Here is a 22,773-nt window from a genome sequence, read left to right on the forward strand (position 1 = left end):
GATAACAAAGTCTGAAGCTGGATGAACACAGCAGGCCAAGCAGCATCTCAGGAGCACAAAAGCTGACGTTTCGGGCCTAGACCCTTCATCAACCCTCTCTGAAGAAGGGTCTAGGCCCGAAACGTCAGCTTTTGTGCTCCTGAGATGCTGCTTGGCCTGCTGTGTTCATCCAGCTTCATACTTTGTTATCTTGGCTACTCTGCTTTCTGATGGATGCAAAAGATGCCATGACAGTAATTTGAAGAGTAGGCAAATTCTCCCTGGTAGCACTCATTAGCATCACTAAAATAGATTATCTAGCAATAATCTCATTGTTTGTGTGGGGAAATTGGCTGCTGAATTTGCAACATTTCAATAGAGACTATACTTCAAAAGTGCTTCACTGTCTGGACCGTGCTTTGGGCTATAAACCAAGGTGAGACATATGAAACAAATGCACGTTTTGTTTTAATAGAAAAATTACTAAATATGTTGGCTTTGGTGTGGGGGAGGGGGGTCGTCACTGGTATTCAAATGTAAATTGGGCTAAGTTCAATATCTCTTCCTTTAATTTCAAGGCTGCTCACTTTCTTTATAAGTTTCCCTGGATGGCAGCAACAATCCAGTATTCTACCCATTGGATTATTTCTCACATGTAACCTTCTACCATTTCTATTCAATTACAGCAGAGCGTGAGCTAGTTTTGCTCTGAACCCAAACACTTTCCAGCAGGAGTGAGTATATGAATAATAATCAGAAGCCCAGCTCTGTGATATTAAACCCACCCCCAGCAGGGTCAAACAGACCAAGTTTGAAGCCAGAATCTGTGAATCTGGAGGGCCGTTGGACAAGGTCCAACACACATTTCGAAACATAACACAGGTAGTGCACAACCCTTGATCCACAGCAAGTTTTAAAACTATTAATCTAAATCTTTATACAGTAGCATACATCAACTAGAGAATTAAGTCTAGCTGCATGGGACTTTAGACAATGTGCAGCATTTTGGTATTTCAGAACTCGATTCGGAAAACATCTTGCAATAAAAGCTCAGATGTTGTTGTTAACGTGTTAAATATTTCTGTGAAGTAAAAGTGAAAAAAGGTCACTACCTACCCAAGGACATGGAAATTGCCTTGTAAATACTGTGGTGATATGATAGGGTCAGGTACCTTTTGACTTGCTGCACTAATATTCAACCTGATCATGTCAATATCGTGCTGACTTTTTCAATTAATGATCCATTTGCAAAGGCATTTAGTTTTCACTTATCTGTTCTATGCTTTTATCAGTTTTAGTTGTTCAGTTATGGTTGGCAAGGTGTCAGTGATGGAATGCAAACTGGATTGCAATGACAGGACAATGAAAACAGTCATAACAGAATGTGTTTGTCACTTACTTCAATACACATTATAGCAGCTGTAAAAACACAAGTCACACTGAAAAATACCATGTAGTATTAATAGTTAATCCCTTTCACACAAAAAAAGCTTATCAATTAACACTTGCTTTTTAACTGTATCACTAGATCCTAGCATGTTGAATGCTCAATATGACTGATAATACAGAATGACATTTCCAGTCATTTTCCTATTTATCAAAACATGGACTTTCCCATTTTTTAATAGGGCATGGAATTGTATCCCTGTCCTCTAAACCTATATCCTCATCAACTGTAACAGATTTAACAATTCCAGCCTTACAATACTCCCAAAACCACTGTCCTGAATTCCAATGATTCTGGAGTTTGGTCATCTTCATCGTAGGAGTTTCCATAAACTTGTCCTGTCAAAATACATTATCATATCATCTTCAGGGTGTGTTGGCACCATTATATGTACGGCATCCAACATTATCACCTGCTTGGACAGACCATTCCCTTGTAGTATTTGGGATGAGCTTCACTTCCTGATTCACTCTGAACCAACCCTCAATCTACAAGCTGAATTGGCAATGTCATGTTTTGAAATAAGAATCAAGAAAACCAGCTCTAGATTGCCAGCACCACTTTTGAATGAGTGCTACGTTAAGAAAATTACACGAAAAATAATTGCAAGTCAATGGCACCCAATTGTTCATTTGTACCAAAATATCCAGCAATTTGCAGTGAAGACAATTTGCCTTAGGGTTTGATTCTGCTATAAGACTTGAGAAAACCTGAAAAAAAATCCTACAAACTCACCTTGAACTTAACCTCCATTAAAATGGATTCATGAAATTTCTGGATTCACCCTGCATACAGGATTTATTTACATCATTTGTAGTTATGTTGGTAATTCATGCAATAGTGGACCATTGATGGTGTGATTTATGGATCCCACCTGAATGGAGGCTTAGAAAAGGAACAACCAAGTTTCACTATTAGTTCTAGATATATTTAAAACTTTCATGAAATGTTATCCCAAACTGATTTTTATGCATTTTTGTACATGTGTATTTTTATGCTAGCCTTACCATTCATACTTCACAGGATACAAAGGATTTTTTGGCACTGAAGTGTTAATTAGATTTTTTTAAAGGAAGTATATCAAAGATAATCTTTACATATCCATCCTGCCATTTACATAACTTTTTAAGAACACAATTCTCAAATACTTTTACAATGTTATCTTCTGTCCCCATTGCTCTATTTATTTTCTCTCAACTTGATTTTCCTTTCTGTCTTTCCATTTCGCCTTTTTAATATCTGAATTCACCCTTTAGCATTTGTTGGTTCCTTTGCTGGCAAAGAAAAAAATGATCAGGCATGAGGCTCACTACATCCCAGTTGCGAAGATAACATGGCTGTGCCAACATCCATTCTCCTTTTCTGTGCAAATGTAACGCAATCCAAAGGATGAAGAATAAAGTCCCAAATCAGATGACTCAACAAATTTTTTGTTTCACCATTGTCCCAGCAGCGATTGTTGGGCCGGTAACAATGCTTATAGAATCCCTACAGTGTGGAAGCAGGCTGTTTGGCTCATCAAGGCCATACTGTCACTCCAAAGAGCATCCCAACAAGCCCCAATTTGTTAAATTGTTGGAACCACTTTTTGTATATAGACACCTGCCAGCTGAGCATTGCTACTGTTTACTCTACATACCACTTGTACGTGCTAATAAAGCACCACCACCCTCCCGGGCCAGTTTGGTCTTTATGACTGTCTATCGCAACTTTTTAAATCTGCAAATCACATTTTCAAGAACAAACTTGCACCTGGAACTGATCTGAAAAGAAGTGCCAAATCATGGTTATACATTTCAAGTTGGGCATGGCTTTGGTTCCAATGTGTTTCCAATGTCTGTTGATGGTTGATCAGCATCATCAGCCTTACTAAAGCCAATGTTTGTCTCACTTCAAAGTTAGACACATCAGTCATCGTTAGGATCTGCCTTACCTGGAGCTCCTGCTAGGTTTTTTTTTAAAGAAAAGGTGCTCAGGTATGTAGTAGATAGTTTATTTGAATATCAGCTCACAGGCGTTCTTAAATGAGCAACAGAGTGTCAACAGAAGTATTATTCTCTCCTTCCTGTTTTCTTCTTTCAGGGCTCGTACTTTGATACCATTCAACTAGAACTACAACCTCCCTGTACAGTATTGAATTAGCATTCAGATTATTCCCAGAGAAAGTTTCTGCCGGTTTGTTGCCAGAGGCTTGGCCCACCAGTGAAAAATAGGTAAATTGTTAACTTCTGCTCAGTGATGCGATCCTATCACAAATGATGCTCATACCAATTGCCAAAAGAGCCTGAGCCCAAGCATCTGATGAGGTGAGACACTGGGACATCATAAAATTGGTTACAAGGCAATTTTCAAATGCAACTGACGCTTAATTCTAGTTGTGAGTAACAGTAAGATAGGGCAAGGGAAAAATCTCAAACCTGTAAATTCCAACAGGACTAGACAGGGTCAACGCAGGACTGTGATGAGGAGATATCGAGTAGGATGATCCATCATGATCACAGTGAACAGCAGAGTAGGCTCGAAGGGCCGAATGGTCTACTCCTGCAACTATTTTCTATGTTTGTGATTGGATTTGTAAAAATGCTCAAGGTATTAGTCTTGGCAAGACAAAAGTTAACTTGAATGAACAGATAAATTGAAATTCATGATATTTGTTTAAACGTGTCTGTTGAAGTAGGGAGTTGACACTGAAAATGGATTTATGCATAGGAATGGTCTCAAACTTTTATTGTTAATTGTTCCTTTAAGGCTATGGATGGGGTGTTGTTTGAAGTACATAAACTTAACTGTCACTACATGTAACACAAGGAATTTACAAACAGTATACGGAACTGCAATGCTACATTGCCAATTCCACAGGAGCTCTGGCTTGATTACACACTGATTGACTAACTGCTGTGAGAATCATGAGCCCACCTGTCTAAATCTTAATCAGGCTGGCATAGAGGCAATGCAGATGGAAGGCTACAAAAGTATTCCTGCCAAATAATTAGATGTGATCCTCCACCACCAAGAGGTATATAAAGATGCAAGATCCATCATTGATGGCTTTATCTGAAGGAGATTGTTTTAGGAATACGAACATGCTGACAAACTGAATTGTAATCATCACCAGAGGTTTGACTTCAGGGATGACAATGATAATGGGTGCTTGGAAACTTAGTAACTTTTCAAAAATCATATTTCTTTGAAGTTGGATCGTGAGTTACAACTCACAAATACAACTTTATTGAATTTTGTCAATAGAAACAGGCTTTGACTGTTTATCTATCCAAACACAGTGACATAGAAAGCTACAAAGTACAAATACAGTGAGGTTTGAAGCCTCCTGAATGAGGTGGATTTAAATTTTCACAAGTGCAGCACAACTTCAGCCTTACTTAACGTACTGAGAAAGTAATGGTTTGTTCAATTTGATTAAATGGAGATGTTTCATACTATATACACAACAAAAAAGCTCGTAAAATGTTTAATTATAAAGTAAATATGTCCTAAACTTGGCAATGCTGTCTCAATTTCCATTCCATTGTCTTGTTTAAATGAATTAAGCTTTAACCCCTCTCCCTCACCCATTTCATGTTGTTCCTTTTCATTTTACCACTAAAGCTGTTTGAAAGTATAATTATTAAACTATTTAAACTGATAATTTTCAGTAGGTTTTGGTTAATGAGTAATGCATCATCTAGGCACAATCTATTGGACAACTATTTTTTGCTTGCCATTTGTCATCTCCTCAAGGAAGCTTTGAACTCTAATTTGTGGTATTATTGATGTGTCAGCCTAAACAACAACTGACAGCATCGACAGACTACTTGACTGCATGGGGCACCACAAAGGAACTTGATCCTGACCTCAGCGAACATCTCCGCTCACCAATGTGCAGCAAGGGTCATTAAATAGCAGTCAGGAGTAGGAACCTTGGCTGACATTCTCAACCCAGTCCTAACAGGCAATGAAGACAAATACTCCTACCATTGTCTCAATTAAAATCAACTAATTCAACACAGATCTGGAATTAGTTTCCCCACTGATCCAATCAGTAACTCAACAGACACTTGCTGAGCCATAAGGTGGTGTTGGGGAAAACTAGTTTGTTAGAATTTTCAAAAAGTGAGTTTAATTTTGTGCCATCTGTCAGTCATAACATCTTCACTGTTGCATGACAGGTCAAAATAAAGTCAGGATGTATCTGAGCAACAAAGGAAAGAAAACTCAATAAATACCTACTTTTAAGAGAAACTGGCAAGAAGAAGACATGAACAAGTGGCGCAAGGCTGGATAAGTGCACTTATAGATACAAATATTCAACCGTACATTTCCAGACATTTTCTAATAATGTACACTGCAGGGTTTTGCCACATCCCATTAGGTGGACAATTAGTGCACACTTTTGCTAATAAAAATTAAACAATTATCCACTATGCAACATTTGTAAATGTCAATTCTAAAGAGACTGTCTAAAAATCTGCAAAATTATGGTCAGATTAAACTTTAATTTTAATTAAATTACATAAACCAACTAGTATTTGATGATGCGACAAATCCTATTCAAAATTCTACCCCGGATGCCACATTTATCACGATGCCATGAAGTCAGGCAAAGGCCAGCCAATAGCACTCCCATTCTGGATTGCATTGTAGGATTGTAATTACAGTTGAGATCAAAATCAACTTGGCTGGGGTGCCCTTTCTGTGGTCAAATGGCATCTCAAAAATAAGCCATTTGTTCAATCTAATTAAGTGTTCTGATTAATACTTATTCCTCGACCAAATGATCACCTAAACAGATTGTCTGGTCATTTATCTCTCCGCTGTTTAAGAGACCTTGCTGTGTAAAACCTGGCCACCACATCTGCATACAAAACAATAGCGAGTAGGCTTCAAAAATGTATATATAGGTTGTGAAGTGATTTGGGACTGCTAGAGAATAGGGAGACTGCGTTATAAATGTACTTTGTCTTTTGGGAAGCCGTCCAACAATACATAGGTAGTAAGTATAGCCAGAGATTTAAAATGTGCCTCTCAAAAGTCTGAGCCTATCATCTTTAATAACTGGGGATGATGTGTCAGGAAAATAAAGCAAGTTATATCAATTGAAATAAACAATTTGATTCTTTGTGTGCTATATTCAGCTCAAATTGTTACATTCCCCTGATGTGTATTGTGACTGCCCACCAATAAAATAGTGTCTGTGTATGAAGTAGGTCCACAACCATATAGCATGCTTTAAAGCAGAGACTTTACACTCTTTATAGTTTGCTTGTTTTTTTTTTAAACCTCTGATTTTCAACCCCTTTCTCTTGAAAGTTTTGTCACCTTACTAAAATACACTTTCAATGCTGACAGTTAATCCTCAATATCATCCACATTCACATCCATGGGCTTAAAATTATGAAAATCAATAGATTGTCCAGTTCAGGCTACTCAGCATGTATCGAAAGTCAATTAATTGTTATTTTGACAAACCTCGAACCTCAATGATGCTTTGGCTAAATAATTGCCTCACCTCCAGGTCATTCCAAAACAAACAAGCAGAAAGTATACAATAGAATTTTCCCATAAAAAGGACATCAAGTCTTAATTGTAAATATTATTTTATTTAAGATTGGTAACAAGTAATAAGTACTGGTATAACAATATCTAAATGGATTTCATCTGGGCCTGAGTATCCAGACTTTTGTTCTTATTTCAGATTTCCAACATTTATAATATGTTCAATTTATGTGGATATTTTTATTTTTTTGACCTGACCAGTTACTAATTTACAAACAAACTGAACTGCCCTGACATTATAACAGATGAGCAAAAACTGAAAGTCATGTAAATTTGCTGAATTTCCAAAGTGTTTCTTCCCGTACTATGGTCAGTTATAGCATTGGCCGAAGAACACCCTATGGCACAACTCTAGCTTCAATAGTAAAGTCATTAACATTTTCATTGCACTGTATAACAAAAACAGCTGGAAAAAATTCCATTTAACAGGCTCCCATTATCAGTCATATTATGTATTTTAACAAATACAAACTTGATCAATTAAAACTGACTTTGGACTCTGTGAGGAAACTGGAGCACCCGGGAGAAACCCACGTAGACACGGGGAGAATGTGCAAACTCCACACAGTCACCCGAGGCTGGAATTGAACCTGGGTCCCCGGCGCTGTGAGGCTGCAGTGCTAACCACTGAGCCACCATGCCGCCCCAATATTCTATCATGTCTGCCCGGCTAACCTCATTACAATCACTACAGCACTTTTTAATGTTAACAGCGGAGATGTTAAGCTCAAATACTTTAGAGTTACCAATATTACGAATACTTTTCAGGATGATGTTAGATCAGGACTTTCATTAACATTACACTCAATATAAACAGATACTTTATAGTCTCAATATGCCTTTCATTTGATCAACTTTTAATTGGGCAAGACAGTTCCAGTCTGGCTAATCCAACTCACTACTGGTCACTACAGGGTTGCAACCTGCAGGGCAGCATGTCTTTAAATTAAGATGTCATTTTGATTTGGTGGCTTGCATCGGCCAAGAAACTGCTCTCACTGGTTTGTTACCTGATACCTGAATGAAAAAGCTTACCTATGCCACTTCCACTAGTCACCCCTGAATTAGTTAAAAACACTTCTCAGAGAAGGATAAGGACGCAAAAATTATTTTTCCACAGCACCCTCTCATGGGCAGAGGCATAACACTCACTGAAGCAATTTCTAGTAACTTCAACAAATGCAAAGATTTCAGTAAAATAATTCTGAAATATGTTTACAACTGATCATATTTAGTAACATCATGAACTGAAATGCATTTGTAAGGATCAACTTAGCAATGCTACAGTCTTTTTGGTTTGCTGTTCTGTGTCTGAGTTGTTAGCAGTAGGAGGTTGTATTCAATGTTAATCTGAATAATAAACTTGTGATTTTCCTGTTATCAGATCAATTCCTGAAAGTCATGACTTACTATAGTAGAGTTCCAGGGGGCTACAGTCTTCTAGCAACTCACCCAAATGAACATTCTCCATAAAGGAGCTGTATGTTGTTGCTTTATCTGATTGCAAACTATCAACTGAGCCAGACTCTGTCCTTTATTTAGACCTATATGTTTGGTTTTCCAGTAAAGCCAGTAGACCATAATTGGCAGTATCTCGCTATTGCTTATCATTAAAAAAAAACTTAATAAAACTGCAAAATTCAATCTTAAGATTATTCTTGTCAGCATTATTCAAATTGTACATCATGCAAATTATAAAGTATAGCAAAAAGAGCACTTTAACCTCCAGTACATGCTAATTCAATGTTTGAAAAACATAACATTAAAGTAACCTGAAGAATCCACTCCGTGTTCAATCCATTCACATTTTGGAGGTGATATTAACTAATTACAAACTGAGTGAAGCTAGAACCTCACTTTGATGACAAAGGCTTGTTTCCAAAGAGGAACTCAGAACTTGTATAACTCAATTCTTCAGATCTAAGGTACTAAATTAGCTTAGCAAAATGTACATTTAAAGTAAGGGAATATAAAGTGGAGTCACGCAAAAAGAAACTCTTCATTCTTTAAAACTAAAAATACAACTTCTATGTCTAGAGGCTAACCTGATGCACAGAGCATTACAACCAAGTAGCACAGTGCATTTGCTGGGAAACTGTCCCATACAACATTAAATATTCCACGAATTGGTAAACCAAAATTCTAAGTAGGATAGACAAAACTATAAATCTCTGTTCTCTCAATGATCTTAATATGTTAACCACATTGGATATATGTTCATTCTGGTTCACTTGTCTGCCCAAGCTCCCTGATTCTGCTTAAGATAACGGCATAATGGAGGCATGTAACCTTCTCAAATGAAGGCATATGGAGTCTGTGTGGCCTCGAGGTCAGCAAAATGGAATTGGATCATCCTCTTGATAGAGGGACCTTGATATCAAGTTTAACCGAGCCATGGGAGCTACTCAAAAATAGGTTTATGGAAACATGGACTACTTCAGTTGGTTGGTTGAGAATCTTGTAACCAACCACTTTGTTTCATTACGTGTACATTGACATTATTTGAATGGAGAGTTTCTTTGAGTCAATTGATGTCTCGATGTTTGTTCTTGAAGGTACTGAAATAGAGCTGCTAAATTATTGGGCTTTCTCCGACCCAAAATCTAGGCCCAAATAGGATAGGTTCAAAGTAAATCTTAGGGGAGTACCATAGAGAGGGAAATTTACAATCTAAGAATTACCTCCTGAGCACTCGCACAACTTCTCTACTCTATTAATTTCATAATCATGGTTCTTCTGGCCTATGTATGAGGTCCCTCATTCCTGAGTTGGTGATGGGAGGCAGAAAGAACAAAAAGCTCTAAAATGTGCACAACTAACTTCTCATTTGTGAAGCCAATTAACATGCCATACATAACACATTAAAAGCTTTAGTAGGGAAGAGTCCTTTGCACAGTGTGGGGTAACTTTATAACGTGGAGGAAAAAAGTGTTCTAAAATTTGCTTTTGAGTGTCAGCTTGCTATGGAATGTCAATATTCAAGTTAATGAGCCAAAATATATGCAATTCATAAAAACAATATTATAATAGGTCACATTCAAGCCACATTTTCTGTTTTACTGAAGGGCCTTATCTGGAAAACTTGCGCACAGCTTTATATGATGTAGGTACTGACAGAAATATGGCATCTTTGTCTTCCATTGTCAGGTTTTCTACCGAACCCCAATTTTTTCTACTGCTTCCATAACTCTTTGGCAAGAAGAGACCAGCAAGTTTTCGGTTCCGTCGCTCGCCCCGGGACTGTTGCAGTTCTACAACATGAGAAATAACATCAGTTACCATCTGACAACTAAATGCAAAGGGAACAGCAATTCTACTGCTAGGGTACATAATAGTAGAGAAGTAGTAAAACACAACTATTATTACAGAAGTATTGTCAGAAAACAAATACATTAAAACAGTTGTTTGAACAATATGGCTTTTTTAAAGAAATGGAAAATGACAGAGACAGAAAATACCTGCTAATTAAGTCAATACGTGGCTGTTGACAAACTAAGAAAATCTATTTATCACAGAATCCCTAGTTTGGACACAGGCCCTTCGGCCCAACAACTCCACACCAACCCTGAGCACATCCCACCCAGACCCATCCTCCTATAACCCGCCAAATCTACACATCCCTGAACACTATGCACAATTTACCAAGGCCTACACATCTTTGGACTGTGGGAGAAAACCGAAGCACCTGGAGGAAACCCATGCAGGCACGGGGAGAATGTGCAAGCTCCACACAAACAGTCGCCCGAGGCTGGACTTGAACCTGGGTCCCTGGCACTGAAGCAGCAGTGATAACCACTGAGCCACTGTGCTACCCCCGTGATGAATCATTCAGATTAAACTTGCATGTGAGAGGCTTTTAAAGACCTACTGCTCAAGTGTAGGACATGCACGTCCTGCAAAACTGAAGGATGGGGATGGCAGGATTCAGGAACCATGGATGACAAGGGGAATTGTACAATTAGTTGAAAAGAAAAAAGGAAGCATACGATCAGTCTAGGCAGTTACAAACTGACAGAGCTCTTGATGAGTACACAGTAATTAGGAAGGAACTTGAAAGCAGAATTAGAAAGGCTAAAAGGAGCTAAGAAATGTCTTTGGCAAACAGGATCAAGGAGAATCCCAAGGCTTTTTATGCATTTGTTAGAAGAATGAGGGTAGCAAGGGAAAGAGTAGGCCCCCCTCAAGGACAAAGGAGGGAAGTTATGCGTGGAGGCACAAGGACTGGGAGAGATCCTTCACGAGTACTTTGTGTCAGTATTCACAGAGAAGGATGTGACTGATGTCGACGTCAGAGATGTCGGTGTGAATACTCTGGAGAATGACAATATATTAAAAGGAGCAAGTTTTGGGTATCCTAAATTGCATTAAAGCAGACAAGTCCCCAAGGCCAGACAGGATCTATCCCAGGGTACTGTGAGAGGCAAGAGAAGAAATGGCTGGGGATTGGCAGATATCTTCACATCCTCTTTGAGCACAGGCAAGGTTGCAGAGAATTGGAGAGTAGCCAATGTTGCTACCTTGTTTAAGGAAGGAAGCAGGGATAATCCAGGAAATTATAAAACAGTGAGTCTGAAATCTGTGGTGGGAAAGCTCTTGGAGAAGATACTGAGGGACAGGATATATACACATTTGGAAGAAAATGGACTAGTTAGCAATAGGCAGCATGGTTTCATATGGGGAAAGTCACGTCTCACCAACCTGATCAAATTTTTTGAAGTGGTGGCAAAGATAATTGATGAGGGAAGAACTGAGAATGTGGTTTATATGGACTTTAGTAAGGCATTCGATAAAGTCCCACATGGCAGACTGGTATAAGAACTAAAATCACGAGATTTGGGTGGGCTAGATAGATGGATACAAAACTAGCTTGATCATAGAGGACAGAGGGTAGAGGTGGAAGGGTGTTTTTCAGAATTGAGACCTGTAACTAGTGGTGTTCCACAGGGATCTGTCTTGGGTCCTCTGATGTTTGTAGTATATATAAACGATAGAGAGAAAAATGTGGGTAGTCTGATAAGTTTGCAGATGACATGAAGATTGATGGAGCTGCTGATAGTGCCGATGAATCTGAAAGGATAGAACAGGATATAACTAGACTGGTGACTTGGGTACAGAAATGGCAGATGGAGTTTAATCCAGACAAATGAGAGGTGATGCATTTGAGGATCAAATTATACTGTAAGTGGCAGAACCCTTAGGAACATTAACATGCACAGACAGATCTAGGCACGCAGGTCCACAGTTCCCTAAAAGTGGCAACACAGGTAGCCAAAGTGATTAAGGTGGCATATAGCATGCTTGCCTTCATTAGCTGGGGCATGGAGTACACGACTTGGCAAAACATGTTGCAGGTATACAAAACCCTTGTTAGGTAGTTTTTGGAGTACTGTGTACCATTTTGGTCACCACATTACCAGAAGGATGTGGAAGACTGAGATTGTAGAGAAGATTCACCAGGATGTTGCCCGGTCTTGGGGGCACTGGCCATGAGGAAAGGTTAAAAAGACTAGGATTGTTTTCACTGGAAAGGTGTCTGAGAGGAGACCTGATAGAGGTCAAGGAAATTATGAGAGGCAAAGATAGGGTGGGTAGTCAGAGGCTGAGATAATGGGAACTGCAGATGCTGGAGATTCCAAGATAATAAAATGTGAGGCTGGATGAACACAGCAGGCCAAGCAGCATCTCAGGAGCACAAAAGCTGACGTTTCGGGCCTAGACCCTTCATCAGAGCCCTCTGATGAAGGGTCTAGGCCCGAAACGTCAGCTTTTGTGCTCCTGAGATGCTGCTTGGCCTGCTGTGTTCATCCAGCCTCACATTTTATTATCCGGGTAGTCAGAGGCTTTTTCCCAGGGTTGAAGTTTCAATTATAAGGGGGCTCAGATTCAAGCTGAGAAGGCAAAAGTTTAAGAGAGATGTGCAAGGAAATTTTTTTCACTCAGAGTGGTAGGAGCCTGAATGCATTGCCAGAGGAGTGGTGGAAGAAGGCATGTTGGTGACATTAAAGAGGCATCTGGATAGTTACATGAACAGGGAGGGAATAGAGGGATACGGACCAAATAAGGGCAGAAGGTTTGCTTTTTTAGGTTAATCAAGGCATGATGATTGGCACAGGCTTGGAGGGCAGAAGGGCCTGTTCCTGTGCCATACTTCTCTTTTGTTCTTGTTTATTTCAATGCCGCAGGTGATGTAGAAAAACCAAAATGAAATAATCTATTGAACAGAAGAGAAACAGAATTTAAAATATAATAAAACTAAGCTTACTTCAAATCAGAGAACCAGTTTTATTTTATGGCCAAGTGTTATGATTGGAATTGATGTTACTCAGATCCAGAATGAATCTGAACTGATAGGTCATATTTTTGTGTTTTTTTAATAATTAAATTTAAGCTTGCGTTCTTTTCTTGAAACAAACGAGCAAGCCTGTAGATTATTTGTTAATAATAACAGAAGAAGATTAAGCAAAATAAAAATCAAACATATCAAGGTAACATTTCAAAATTAAAATCAGACAGCAAAACAAAATCCTATTTACTTCCCAATCACATCACTTTCACCTTAAGCAAAAACAAAAAAAATCTTCATTTATTCTGAAGATCTGACTTAACTCAGTTCCTGTCCGAGTCAGCTGTAAAGTTTTTTTCCTTGAATCCTCACACAACTCAGATCTTAGACTTTCTCAGCCTTGAACAACCAATGCAGATTTCTATTCAAACACTCCTGGGTTTAGAAGTTTCTCTCTTTCTCACAGGTAACTTATTCACTTAACTGCTCTGAACAATCTCCATTTTCTAGGAGACACAATACTGGCAGCTAACTTCAGTCAGGTCGTCTTCAAATTGTTTCCTGAAGCTTTCCAGTCCGTGAATTTTTCCAAGCTAAAATTTTCAAATCATTGATTATTCTAAACCCAAAATCAAGCTAATGTATTTCCATGTTTTATCTCTGGTCACAGACCCCTGTAATGACATGACATAAACAAACTTCCATTAACACTGCAGGAGGCCTTCAGTCATCTTTGCCTGACACATACTGATTTAAAATTATGATTGCTGAAAGACAGACCTAATTAATTATTAAACCCCTTCAGTTCATATGCCTAGTCTAAGACCCAAACTCAAAGAAACTAGTATATATATAAATCCCATTCTTTTCATCACAAAAGGAAGATGTTTCTCAGTGGAAACACACAAATTTATCCTTTAGGTAAACAATTTAAATCTCCACATTTTTAAGAAAAAAATTGGAAAGTGAACTTTCCTCCTGCATCTTTTAAAATTGGGGCCTCTTGATAATGAAGAAGTTGGATGAGGACTGAGGCAGGTTGTAATGCCGAATAGCTTAGCAAACATTTGCATTAGAAGAATCACAAACGAAGAATTTGTTCATATGAGTCACATATGAGCAAGGAATCAGTGTTCAGGAGCAAGAGTGAGAAAATGATTGATAAACAATTGTTTGATCAACACTTGCACCTTTGGATTGACGGACTGGAAATTGGCTTTTGATGCCACTTTTAAGTCAAAGATAATTGGTGTGTGAATAGGTTAAGACAATCAAATGCAGGAGAATTAGTAGATCACTTGGTCTATAAAGCCTCTCTGCCATTCCCGGAGATTATGGCTGATCTGAAATCCTCAAGTCCACTTTCCTGCCTTTTACAAACAAACCTCGATTACCTGATTGATTAAAAATCTACCTTAGCCTGAAAATATTTAATGAATGAGGCTCAACAACCCTCCATTCTAAAATTCCACAGATTCACTGCAGAAATTCCTTCTCAGCTGTGCCTTAAAATAAGTGACCCATTAGTCTGAGATAATGCCTCTCAGGTCATAGATTCTCCCACATGGAGAAACATCTACACTGACAAATCCAGTAAGAACTTCGGTGTTTCAATAAGGTTGGCTCTCATGCTTCTAAAGAGTGTACAGGGCCAACCTACCCAATCTTTGCTGGACTGTCTTCAAATGCCAGTATATCTTTCCTTAGACAAGGGGTCCAAAACAGTTCACTGTATTCCAGCTATGGTTTAACCAGTATCTTGTTTTGTTAAAACTATACCTCTCTACTTTTATACTCCATTCTCTTTAAAATTAAGGCAAACATTCCATTTGGCTTCCACATTGCTTGCTGCTGGATGCTAGCAATTTGTGATTTGTGCACCAGGACTCAAATCCCTGTTTTGGAGCTGTCTGCAGTCTTTCTCCATTTCAATAATATTCAGCTTCTCCATACTTCATGTCAAAGCCCATAACTTCTCATTTTCCATGCAATATATTCTACTTGACAACTTCTTACCCTCTTGCTTAATGTGTCTGTATTCCTCTGCAGGCTATGTCATCCTCACCACTTGCCTTCCCATCTATTTTTGTGTAGTTTGACAACAATTCATTCATTTTCCCCCAAGACATCTATAATTGTAAAAAAATTATGGCCTTGGCACTGGTTACAGGTGGTCGTCCTGACGATGCCCCTCCTTTTCCCAACTGGATATCTTCTATTGTTAACCAATCCTCTATCCATACTAACAAATTAACTCCAAGACCATAGACTCTTATCAAGTAGCTGAACATGTGGTATGTTATGAAATACCCTTTGAAAATCAAATATATTATATCCATTGCTTCCCCTTTATCTACCCTGCTTGCTACATACTCAAAGAATTCTGTTGAATTTGTCAGGCATGATTTCCCCTTTGTGAAACCATGCTGACTTGATCATATTATGTATTTTCTAAATGCTCTGCTATACCATTATCAACAATAACACCAACATCTTCCCTTTTTGTCTGTTCCTCTTTTTGAACAAAAGGTGTTACATCGGTAATTGAATGTTGGAAGATTACTACCACTGCAACCACTATCTGTGTAGCCATTTCTTTCAATATCTTAGGATATGCCCCAACAGATCCAGGAGACGTCTCATTTTTTAGCCTCATTAATTTCCCCAGCAATTTTTATTTCGTGATAGGAAATAAACATAACTAATATATAGGAGCTAGCTTCATCCCTCCACAACCATCCTCTGCATTCTACAATCAAGCCAATTTTGTGTCCAACTTAACAACTCACTTTGGAGCCTGTGAGACTTAATTTCTGGACCACCTTACAATGACATCTGTGTCAAATGCTTTACCAAAGTCCATGTTGACAACATCCACACCCTATCCTCAATCAGATATGTCACTTCGTTGAAAAACTAAAATCTGAGAGACAAAACGTCCATGTAAAAAAACCATGACCACTCTACAATGCCTCACAATTAATTCCTTGACTTTATTTGCTCTATGCCAGTTTGCCTGTGACTGCGATAGTAATCCAGAGATTGTTATAATTTATGATTTAGCTCCTTACTGTTCAAAATCTTTTAACGGAGCCTCTTTCTTAGAAAGAGACAATGAAACTCATTAGGCCAAAGAAAAATAGGGTAAAAGGCAGCTTTTAAATTAAAGAGACAGTTAATGAATTAAACAGCCTAAAGATGGTACTGAATTGACTGGACAAGTTTGAATGATTAGAAACCAAGGAAGTGAAAACATAACTAGCTATTTTTGTTATTAAAATTATGGCTTTAGTGTTGTGTTACAATTATATTGACTCGTAACAATACAGCATCTCTGTTATTTAAATGACTGTTTGCTCAAGGTTGTGCTACGAGAGATGCAAGCTTCTAAAAATATCACCTCCAGGAGACTGGGATTTGCCAGCTGATCTACTTGGAGTTCAAGAATTGACAGGATTTATGGTTATTAAGTTTTGCTGTTAGCATTTTAGACTGAATGTTAAATAGTTCATTTGTGTCAATGCTGAACCAATTCTAGAATGTCTAAAAATATAACTCTATGCTTTCCTCAGTTACTCAAAGTTATTACACTTATTTATGAGACTAGTTTGCTGTGTAAAGCAGTCAAATTAACTCAAATGGCAACAAAGGGTGCAACATCTTTCTGCAATCTGAAGTCTCAGATACTTTGGATGCTCATGCTTGAATTAACCGGTGCAAAACTCCTTCTTGAAGATGGAGAACAAGGTTGAGTTTGTTGGGGAGCTGAAGTGCCCCAATTAGTGGTAAAGTTATAAACTATTCAAACTTAGAAAACACAATCTACTTTGAGTTATAAAGTCAGACCAAGTTTGCACGAACACATGATTAAGTTGTCTAAACAAATATTTCATTGTATTTCATAAAGCATTGGAATAAATTTGCATCATAGTTTATTCTGAATCTATGAAATACTAAACTGAGGCATTGCACTCAGTGCTTTTGAATTCAAACAAAAACACAAGAGGAAAACAATTTAGTCACAAATCAAGCTCTGTAGAATAACTTACAAATGCAGATTCTTGATAGCAAAATACACTTACATCTGTCAAAATAAAATTTCTGAAGCATTACAAACAAGTGTTATCAACACATTCTTTACTGACAGCTACGCATCATCATTCCACTAGAATGCACGTGTGCTGCACCACAGTGAGTTATAATGATGATAGGGATTGTAAATGTTTATTTCTTTAGCTTGCTTTAATAATGTAACCCCCAATTTTTGCAAAATAATACTACAAATAAAACACGAGAATGGGCAGGAGATTAGTTGATCAATTTGCTCATGTTAACTAGCCATGTTAAAAGAAAGGAACGACTTGCATTGATATAGCATCTTTCGAGACTTTTATGATGAACCAAAGCATTTTACAGGCTACAAAACGCAATCACTGAACACCTAAAATCAAATAGCTAATATCTGCAGATCTAGCCGTAGTGTGATAATGACCAGGTTATTTGTTTAGTTGTGTGATGCTAGTTCGGGATAATTATTGCCCAAAATGCTCTCTCTCTCTTGGAAGTCCTTTGGTTTAGTGTCTTATCTTAAAGGTAGCATCTTTGACAGCGTGGCACTCCCAGTGTTGGCTGAAATTTCAGGTGCCTGGCATTGGTCTTAAACACCATCATTAGCTCAAGTGCTACTGGGTGTTGAGAAACAGTCATACAGTATGGAAACAGACACTTTGGTCCAACCCATCCGTGCCAACTAGACATCTCAATCTCACCTAGTCTCAGTTGCCAGCATTTGGTCCACATCCATCTAAACCCAGCCTATTCATGTACCCATCCAGATGCCTTTCAAATGTAACTATACCTGTCTCCACGACTTACTCTAGCAGCTCATTCCTCACACGCATCACATTCTGTGCGAAGAAGTTACCCTTTGGGTTGTTGTTAAATATTTCCCTTCTCACTTTAAGCCTATGCCCTCTAGCTTTGGCCTCCTCCACCCTAGGAAAATGACCTTGGCTATTCACCTTATCTATGCCCCCTCATGATTTTATAAACCTCTATAAAGTCACCCCTCAGCCTCCGACACTCCAAGGAAAAAAAGTCTCAGCCTATTCAGCACCAACATCAGCCCCCACCCCACGCCCAATAGCTCAAACTGTCCAGTCTCAGCAACATCTTTGCAAATCTTTTTTGTACCCCCCTCAAATTTAACGGCATCCTTTGTATAGAAGGGTAACCAAAATTGCACGCAGTATTCTAAAAGTGGCCTCACCAATATCCTCTACAATAGCAAGTTGATGTCCCAAGTCCTATACACAATGTTCTGACCAATGAAGGCAAACATGCTAAACTCTTCCTTCACCACCCTGTCTACCTGCAGCACCCCATTTAAGGAACTATGCACCTGCACCGTTAAGTCTCTGTTTGGCAACACTGGCCAGGGACCCTACCATTTAATTATTCAAGTCCTGTCCAGGTTTGTGATACCAAAATGGAGCCCCTCATGTTTATCAAAATTAAACTCCACCTGCCATTGCAATCATAATTAACAATATTCCTCATTCTGTAAAGCAATTTCAAGATGGCCAGTAGAACAAATATACATTATCCAACCTTTAAAGTTAAGGTATGGTTCCATTCAAATCTATTTTAGATAGAATACACAGCAGAAACAAGTTATTTTGTCCAGTCGGTCTGTCTGGCTTTTATTTAACTGAAGCTGATTTTAATAATAATGCAATGCCTTTTTTTAAGTAGATTCCATGTCATGAATAAACAAGCTGCACTGAATCGATCATGTCAAAGTTCATGAAACAACAGCCTCCATTTGGAGTGGTACATTTCGGGCTCATAATATCTGTTCGAGAATATCTGTGTCTCCAAGACAGAGCCCAAACCCACCTGTATTCCTATGGTAGCCAGTATTTGTTTTGTTTCTCTTTTTGCAATCTTTGGATTGTATACCAAGCTGTGGGTTGAATAGCAGTATTTTGTTCCATGTTTGATCCATACAGCTAGCTAGTTTCAATGAAGCAGCATTAAACCCGTGCTACTATCGGCCACAGTTGCCTTGGGATGGGAAAGGGAACAGTGATCAGGGTTCCCACTTCCAAGCACTGCGCAAGAACTTCCGTGGGAATGTGTTATCATACCAAATGAAGAAAAGTTTGAATTCAGGTGTAATGTCTTTGGCTTTTAAAGGATTTTAACTACACTTCTAACATACACAACAACTAAAATAACAACACACACAGCCAATCGTTCATAATTACAAGAGTGTATTTTTAAACATAAGATATAAGCCCATAATGATGTCTGTATTGTAAACTATAGAAACTGCATGCACATCAAAGTCCAATTTTCTCCTCTCCTTTCCTTCCAAAGCTTGCATTTAAGGTAATTTTGTATGCATGCTATTTGCCTCAACTAAATAATAATTCTTTACGAATGCACAGTTCAGCTATTCAATGCTTTATTCAGCTCAGTCACTGGGGAAAAAGACTGAAGGCTTTAATATAAGTACATTAGACTTACTGTAAGCATTGTAAACTCTCAATTACTGCACATTAATCTGTGGTATGAGAGAGTTACAGTGGCACTTCATGGTGGCTTATTTATCATAAATCACAAATGCAGTTATCAAAATAATTTGCAAATATAATAAATTACTTATTTGCACAATCCGACTGCAAATTGTTGAATGGAGCCAGCAACTAAAAATTTTTCTTTTTGAATAACACAGAAGTTATTTCATTTTGGAAATTTAAAAAGGAACTAGTGGAACTGGACTGACCATTCCAAAATCCATTGTACAACAGTTCAAATGCCTCGTTTGGTTATCTGAATACAGTCTAGTGTCTTTACACTATGCCTTACAATGGTATTGAATGCAAAATCATATTGGCTTCTTTTAAAGAAATAAGAGCATATTGTGAAGGTGAATCAGATAACCTGTAAGCACATTTTAAGATTCAGCTATCAACAACACTGGTGATATAAGAAATACTTACGTGAAGAGACATTTGAGCAATCAGCAGAGCCATCATTGTCCTTCAGATAGTGAGATGCAAACCGTCCACTATAGTCTCTCACATTCGTTTTTGCACCTGTTTAAAAATCAAAAATAGCCAGTGTTTAACATGGTTACTTATAATAACTACTGCAAAAGAAACACTGCTTAGTGGGTAAATATCTGTATTTTTCAATATCTGTAAAATTTGGGTTATCCAGCACCTGACAAAGTGAATGCTCCAACATAGACTGCAATCATTTCACTCCCACCCCAAATACAAATGCACTGCGATTGATGTATGCGGGTTCACCAAAATGACTGTAACTTGGCAACAGATTAGCAAAATACAGTATTCCTTCTGCAATAAATGCGTGGTCACTTCCACCCAAATTCACTGCATATGCTGCACTTACTATGTAAAAGTGTTACTCAAACCAGCAAAGCTTAACACTGAAAATGTTGTTTTGACCTTGATCTCGATTACATTCTTCTGAAGCTCTGCATTATCACTATGACAGACTAACTATGCCAATGTTTTTGCCTAGAATATTTAGTCATGGGACTACAAATGTGCTTTGAACACTGGCAGATTCTAGAGTCCCAAATAGCTAAATTAACAACCTCTGCCTAACAATCATATCTGATTACTAGCAGCACCCAATCCTGCTATGTGCTAGATAACACAAAGTTTACTATACCTTTGGTCTTAATGTTGTGGATAACACTATACATATACATACACATACACATACAAAACATTCATGTAATAATGAAGCTAGGAACTGCTAAATCTAAATAAAATTTGAGGAACACTATTTAGTGACTACGGCAAATAATTTGAAACCATTTCATTACTTATTTAAAAGTTTATACAGTATTATAACCCAACAGGGATAGGAGATTCACATCTAGTTTATTATAGTGACTGTAATAACAGTGCTAAATGGGTCAGAATCCACATCTGACATGATATTGCACTAATTGTCTTCAAATTCAAAAGTAGAAAATAGATTGGTGAATCCATCTTGATGCCTTTTCACGCCTGTCTAAAGCATACAAGTTAATAAAATGTGAGGCTGGATGAACACAGCAGGCCAAGCAGCATCTCAGGAGCACAAAAGCTGACGTTTCGGGCCTAGACCCTTCATCAGAGAGGGGGATGGGGGGAGGGAACTGGAATAAATAGGGAGAGAGGGGGAGGCGGACCGAAGATGGAGAGTAAAGAAGATAGGTGGAGAGGGTGTAGGTGGGGAGGTAGGGAGGGGATAGGTCAGTCCAGGGAAGACGGACAGGTCAAGGAGGTGGGATGAGGTTAGTAGGTAGCTGGGGGTGCGGCTTGGGGTGGGAGGAAGGGATGGGTGAGAGGAAGAACCGGTTCGGGAGGCAGAGACAGGTTGGACTGGTTTTGGGATGCAGTGGGTGGGGGGGAAGAGCTGGGCTGGTTGTGTGGTGCAGTGGGGGGAGGGGATGAACTGGGCTGGTTGAGGGATGCAGTGGGGGAAGGGGAGATTTTGAAACTGGTGAAGTCCACATTGATACCATATGGCTGCAGGGTTCCCAGGCGGAATATGAGTTGCTGTTCCTGCAACCTTCGGGTGGCATCATTGTGGCAGTGCAGGAGGCCCATGATGGACATGTCATCAAGAGAATGGGAGGGGGAGTGGAAATGGTTTGCGACTGGGAGGTGCAGTTGTTTGTTGCGAACTGAGCGGAGGTGTTCTGCAAAGCGGTCAAGAACACCTCCGCTCAGTTCGCAACAAACAACTGCACCTCCCAGTCGCAAACCATTTCCACTCCCCCTCCCATTCTCTTGATGACATGTCCATCATGGGCCTCCTGCACTGCCACAATGATGCCACCCGAAGGTTGCAGGAACAGCAACTCATATTCCGCCTGGGAACCCTGCAGCCATATGGTATCAATGTGGACTTCACCAGTTTCAAAATCTCCCCTTCCCCCACTGCATCCCTCAACCAGCCCAGTTCATCCCCTCCCCCCACTGCACCACACAACCAGCCCAGCTCTTCCCCCCCACCCACTGCATCCCAAAACCAGTCCAACCTGTCTCTGCCTCCCGAACACGTTCTTCCTCTCACCCATCCCTTCCTCCCACCCCAAGCCGCACCCCCAGCTACCTACTAACCTCATCCCACCTCCTTGACCTGTCCGTCTTCCCTGGACTGACCTATCCCCTCCCTACCTCCCCACCTACACCCTCTCCACCTATCTTCTTTACTCTCCATCTTCGGTCCGCCTCCCCCTCTCTCCCTATTTATTCCAGTTCCCTCCCCCCATCCCCCTCTCTGATGAAGGGTCTAGGCCCGAAACGTCAGCTTTTGTGCTCCTGAGATGCTGCTTGGCCTGCTGTGTTCATCCAGCCTCACATTTTATTATCTTGGAATCTCCAGCATCTGCAGTTCCCATTATCTCTCAAGCATACAAGTCTCAGGTCTTGATCTGAGGTGCTTTCACACACATAACATTCTTTATTTTAGTTGTCAG

The sequence above is a fragment of the Stegostoma tigrinum genome, chromosome 19, assembly GCF_030684315.1.
Source record: "Stegostoma tigrinum isolate sSteTig4 chromosome 19, sSteTig4.hap1, whole genome shotgun sequence".
NCBI classification, from domain to species: domain Eukaryota; kingdom Metazoa; phylum Chordata; class Chondrichthyes; order Orectolobiformes; family Stegostomatidae; genus Stegostoma; species Stegostoma tigrinum.